Genomic DNA, 6,836 nt, shown 5'->3' with positions numbered 1-6,836 from the left:
CTAGGGTAATTTTAGACAGTGTGCCCCGGAATACTGATATCCCAGCCGTAATGGAGGATGACAAATATAGATCCCCTGCAGCTGTCCTCTGCTCTTCGCATGTCAAAAGGAAGAAGCTTCAGAAGTGTGGCTGAGAATATGTCACACTGCTTAGTACTAGACGTGACAAATACAGACTAGATAAGGTATAACTAAGAAGGCGGTAAGATAATCATGTAATATGCCAGACCAGAAGAAATAGAGATCTGAATGTCTTTTCATATTTATTGTAAGCACACTACTGCAGGTGTCAACTACTCTGCTAAATGGATTGTTATGTAGTAATGATGTTTATGCGATGCTTTAATCCATAAAAACGTGCCTAAATGTAAAAATAGTATTTGATCCCCTTGCTCTCCAATATCAGCCCTGAACACTTCACTTCAGTGGCGTAACTAGGGAAGGGGGGCACCTGTTTTGGAAATCGCAGCGTGTACACAGCATGTATTTTTCTGCAATGTGTGGCTGGGATTTGCTAAGAATGCCATATTTTTCTGTGGTGTTTTCGCCACGTGGAGCCCCATCCCCATTTTGCGGTAAAATACATGCAGTGGATACACTGCAGTTTCCAAAACAGTTGCAGTTTTGGAAATCACAGCATGTCAGTTATCCTTACGGAAACACCAAAGATTTCCCTATAGATATAATTGAAGCAGAAAGCTCACAGAGGAAACCCCTGCAAATTTTTTGTGCAAAGCACTGCAAGATTACACGGCAGCTCCGGCCTTCAGGAGTTTTCTAGCTCCTTTTTTATTGATGATGTATCCACAGAATAAATCATCAATAAGAGATAAGTGAATCCCCGCTGATCAGCTGTATAAAGGGGCTATGGTGCCTGTTTATATCACACGCTGTCTGTTTATACTGACCGTGTGATGTAATTCCAGCCTTGTCACATAGACCAGTATAGGACCAGGCTGTAGTTACATTACATGGCCACTATGAAATTAATGACATTATGTCAACAGAGGAGGAGCACTTACACAGATACAACAGTTCATTCAAACAGCTGATCCTGGGGGTCCCGGATATTGGAACCCCACTTTTTTTCTCTTTTTTTTTAGGAAACACCTGGGGCATTATTAGTAAGGGGCAATATTTAAAGGGTATACAAAGGGGAGTTATTAATGTAAAGATGCACTTGGAGGTATTATTCATTATAGGGGGGTTATATTACATCTTTTATAATTGGGGAAGCAGCAAGATGGGTGTGCAGGTGAGGACAATGTGGTCAGGTGCTTGCAAAAGTCTGGAGCCAAAGATGTCTGAGCTGCAAACTTGTGGTCATGGCCGTCTAGCTGAAAGAGAAGGGGAATATGAACGATTAGTCAAAGATGTCACCTGTAAGTCACAGAATGCTACTACATTGTATTCACCTAATCGTCTGCAGGGCCTTGTGTAACACTTGGACATGTTTCTGTTAGCTGTGTGTAATAGCCAATGGATTTTACTATACACTGCACCTTGGCATTCTGGGTCCCCAGGGGATCTGAAAATAAAAGAAAAGAAAAAGGTTTTTAAAAGTATAAAACAAAACCCATAAAATACAAAAATTCAAATCACCCCCATTTCCTTAGATCACATATAAAAATAAACAAGCAATAATACAATGAACGTAATAGGGACGTTTGGGGGGGAAAAATCAAAATAGCCAAATGGTGATTTTTTTTTTTGAACACCTTGCCTCCTAAAACAATTGAATAAAAAGTGATCAAAGCATTCCCCCAAATATTATCAATAAAAGCTACATCTTGTCCTGCACAAAAAGACACCTTACCCAGCTTCATACATGTAAATATGAAAAATGGAAAACTGTTAGAACATGATGACAGGATTTTTTTTTTATTTTGCAAAGTTTTACATTTTTTTACAAGGTATCAAAACATTACAAATTCTATATTCTACTGTGATCATACTAACCCACGGAATACAAGTAATATGCCATTTTCACCACCTAGTGAATATTGTAAAAATTAAACTCATAAGAAATTGGCGCAAATGTGTTTTTTCCAATTTTACCTCATTCTTCATTTTTGGCCAGCTTCTAAATAAATTGTACAGGAAATTAAATGGTGCAATTGCATAGTGCAACTTGTCCAGCAAACAATAATCCGTTATATGATTCTGTGAACCGAAAAAAGATGGCTCTTGGAAGGTGGGGAGGGAAAAACAGACACGCAAAAACAAAAATTGGCTTTGTTTTAAGGGTTAAAGGGGACCTTTCACCACCTCTAACAATTCAGGTTCTTAGTATCTGTTAATAGGTGTGCTCCACTGAATTCAGAGCAGTTAGAATTTTGTCTTTAGCCTCCACCATTCCCGAGCAACAAGCACAGTTAGCTTTGGTGGTTGATATGCTATTTAAGCTCTGTAACGTTCCAATCAGAGGCAGCCAGTGTCAGAGTCCAGAATCACACGCCTTGCCACCATGCCTGACACCATCCTACTGACAGTACAAAACATACAAATAGCATATCAGACCAAAACGATCAGCATTGATTGCTTGGGAACAGTGGGGGCTAGAGAAAAAATTCCAACTGTGTTCAAATCAGTGGTACTTATTAATTGATGCAAAGAACTGGACTTGTTGGAAGTGGTGAAAGGTCCTCTTTAAGGTGGCATTATGCGCCACTAAGCATGCATTATAGTGTGTGGGAAGGCACTAACATGGCATCATACCTATGGAGACACTAAAGGTGAATTATACTGTGTGGAGGGCATTATATTGTGTGGGGGCACTTAGGGGCATCATCATTATGTTATACCAAGAAAGCTATTATTAGTGTGTGGGCACAGCAAGTGAATGGGTGAGACTGGGCAAGGTTTAAAGGGACATGGGCTGTCTTGGGGTTTGGCTTAACAGAAATGTCTCTGCTGCAACGTCTTGCCAGTTTTCTCCCTCTTTAATTTCCTGTAATATTTGGGGTATGCCTAAGATATACTGGATGTCAGGACATGTTTGTAGACTTTTTCCTGCCAAAATGATTGATTGTAATAAAAGAAAAGTCTCAAAAATACTTATAGTTTATTCTCTGGGGACAGATTGAGCCCTCTTGTATCTTCCATGCCAGTGATCAGTCTCTGCATCAGCACCTAGTGGCCATATGTGGTACTGCAACAAGAACTAATTTCAAAACCACTTTAGTTTCCCCAAATACTACCACCAACCAACCAATAGATTAATTGGACTTGCTGTACCTTACACCGAAATATTGGTCTGGGGTCACACAGTGCATACTTGCAATGGGTATTTCACGTATATTATACCTGCCAGGGACTAACTTGTAATGCATGGGAGCAGCATAGTGATAACCTGTACCACCTGTACTGTGGGTTTCCAAACCTAAGGGCCTGTGCACACAGAGTTTACATGTGCGCATTTTAGCATAATACACGTGTTTAGAATACACATGTAAAAATATCAGTCCCATTGACTTCAATGGAATTTTTTACACATGTAAAAAAACGTATCAAAAAATGTGTAAAAATCTCCATTGAAGTCAATGGGACTGCTATTTTTACACGTGTATTTTATACACATGTATTATGCTAAAATGCACACACATAAACTCAATGTGCACAAGCCCTAAGCATGTCAGATTCTCTTGTGGGTTTACCCATGGCTTTCAACATTTGCAATACAAAGGGTAAGACCTGCAGGGATTCTTACAGGTGTGCCACTGCAATATCCACCCTATTTCAGGCTTTCAGGAAAATATGCTGAGGAATTTCCCTAACAGAAATTCTGTAGTGTGTCCACCACATGTGCCCTTAGCCAACGGGGGCATGACCAGTTGTGGCCCATCCATAATGTGTTCATCACTGCAGCATATTGTAGTGTCATATAACAGGGAGTAAATAATGGGGAATAATAAGCTGTGCATATATTCATATGTCTGATTTAACGGGATTTTCCCACAAAAGCAAGTTATCTATGGTATGGATAGGGGATAATTTGCAGATCAGTGAGAGTCTGAATGGAAAAAGCCTAAGTACAGCATTCAGCTGACTCAAGTGCTTCCACTGAAATGAATGGGTGGTGTGTGTGTTGCCCAACCATCGCTCCATTCATAATGGGCCCAAAAGTCCTCAGTTCTCCTGATCAGTGGGGATCTGACTGGGTCTAGGGATAACTTGCTTTTGTGGGGAAACTCCTTTAAAAGGGCTCTATCAGCAAAATCATGCTGATAGAGCCCCACATAGCCGTGCATAGCCTTTAAAAAGGCTATTCAGGCACCGTAAATGTTATATTAAACTACCCCCTATTTTAAAATAAAATCCTAATAAAGAATGTTATCTACTTACGCATCGTGCACTGTGAGCGGGCATTCAGGGTGCGCCGTCTTCTTCATCCACGCCTCTTCTTCCTCCGATGTCCTCCGGTCCCGTCCCCCTCCAGCGCTCAGAAACTGACACTTGATAAAAAAAAAATGGCCTGGGCGCCTGCGCAGTAGAAGCCACATGCTACTGCGCATGCGCCCAGGCCATTTTTTTATATCAGTGTCAGTTCGCGAGCGCCGGAGGAGGACGGGACCGAAGGACATCGGAGGAAGAAGAGGCGGGGATGAAGAAGACGGCGCACCCTGAATGCCCGCCCAGCGTGCACGATGCGTAAGTAGATAACATTCTTTTTTAGGGTTTTATTTTAAAACTGGGGGGTAGTTTAATATAACTTTTACGGTGCCTGAATAGCCTTTTTAAAGGGGCTCTATCAGCAAAATCCTGCAGATAGAGCACTACATATGTGTGCATAGCCTTTAAAAAGGCTATTCAGGCACTGTAAATGTTAAATTAAACTACCCCCCCCCCCCCCCCGTTTTAAAATAATAACTTAAAAAAGAATGTTCTCTACTTACGGAACGTGCACCCTGGGCGGGCATTCTGGGTGCATCTTCATCTTCTTCCCCGCCTCTTCTTCCTCTGACGTCTTCGGGTGCCGTCCTCCTCCAGCGCTTGCTCGCGGACACTGATAAAAAAAAAATAGCCCGGCGCATGCGCAGTAGCTGTAGTAGAAGCCGCGTGCTACTGCGCATGCGCCCGGGCTATTTTTTTTTTTATCAGTGTCCGCGAGCAGGCGCCGGATTAGGACGGCACCCGAAGACGTCAGAGGAAGAAGAGGCGGGGAAGAAGAAGACGGCGCACCCTGAATGCCCGCCCAGGGTGCACGTTCCGTAAGTAGAGAACATTCTTTTTTAAGTTATTATTTTAAAACGGGGGGGTAGTTTAATTTAAATTTTACAGTGCCTGAATAGCCTTTTTAAAGGCTATGCACGCATATGTGGGGCTCTATCAGCATGATTTTGCTGATAGAGCCCCTTTAAATTTTAGAGTATAGGTATCATACTAAATGACAAAGCTCCCCCTTCTCACATGTCACTAGTAGAGATGAGCGAATAGTATTCGATCGAATACCTCGCTCCCAAAGGAATGCGTGTAAGTGTAAGTTCTCTTTTAAAGGACTTAGGCATTAGAGATGAGCGAGTACTGTTTGGATCAGCCGATCCGAACAGCACGCTCCATAGAAATGAATGGATGCACCTGGTACTACCGCTTTGACATCAGCCGGCCGCTTAACCCCCCGCGTGCCGGCTACGTCCATTCATTTCTATGCGAGCGTGCTGTTCGGATCGGCTGATCCGAACAGTACTCGCTCATCTCTATTAGGCATTACTTCCAGGACCAGTCACCTGTCTGAAAAGCTGCCGCAGATTCAAGAAGCGTGCACACAGCGTGATACACCTAATTTATTAAGAAGCACAAGCAATGCCTATTTCTAAATTGGGCACATTTTACTCTGCAGCACGGGATTTTAGGACTGGCAAAGGAATCCTATGGGTATGTTCATATAGAGTTATTTCACATAGATTTTAACGTGAAAAATTTGTTTGAATTAGCATGAAAAAATGCCTTCCATTGCTGAAATAGGTGTTAATAAGTATTCAGACCTGCGGCAAAAATCCATGACTTAGTTTCCACATAAAATATATAGGTCAAATTATTTTGATTGCTGCAGCCTTGTGAACATATCTTATGAGCGTGTCACCCAGTCATCTTAGAGTGTCCTGTATTCAGGTGTTGTCTAAGACAGTAGGTGCCATGTTCTAACTTCGCCTTTATCTGCATCCTTAGGACACAGAGTTGAACACTCTGTACTGCTGCTTTGAGTGACTTGGATGCAGACAGGTACAATGTGGTGTCATCATCATGTCTGCAGTTCCAAGTCATCGACAGCAGAAAACAAAGTAAAAATGGTCTAGAGGAATTAGGCGAGGTACGTATGACGCTGGGTTCACACCAGCGTTCAGCACTCCGTTCTCAGGTTTTCGTCTTCTGCATGCAGAAGATGGAAATCTGTCATGCTGAGTCTGGCCGTGAGCACCAGTGAGCGTTTTCTGCTCTCCACGGCGAAACCGGGTTTTTTAAACCGGATACAGAGTACTGCATGTCCCTCTCTGCGTCCAGTTTGAAAAAAAACAGACACATTCAAATGAACGGGTTTGAAATATGCCGGCAGGTTTCCGTCTCCTGCCCTGTTTTGTGCAGGAAACGGAAACCTGCAGAACGGACTCCCGGGCGCAGATGTGAACGAGCCCTTAGTTGATTTTTTTTTTTTTGTTAAATGTCATAAAGAGGCATTATGTCATGCAGAGGCCATAAGGGGACATTATACTGTGTAAGGGCACTAAGGGTGCATAATACTGTATGGGGGCCACTATGGGAAAATTATATTGTGTGAGGGCACTAATGTTGCAATGTACTGTGTGTGGGCACTAATTTATACTGTGTGTGGGCACTAT

Source organism: Leptodactylus fuscus, chromosome 5, assembly GCF_031893055.1.
Source record: "Leptodactylus fuscus isolate aLepFus1 chromosome 5, aLepFus1.hap2, whole genome shotgun sequence".
In the NCBI taxonomy this organism is placed as follows: domain Eukaryota; kingdom Metazoa; phylum Chordata; class Amphibia; order Anura; family Leptodactylidae; genus Leptodactylus; species Leptodactylus fuscus.
This window is presented reverse-complemented; position numbering follows the sequence as displayed.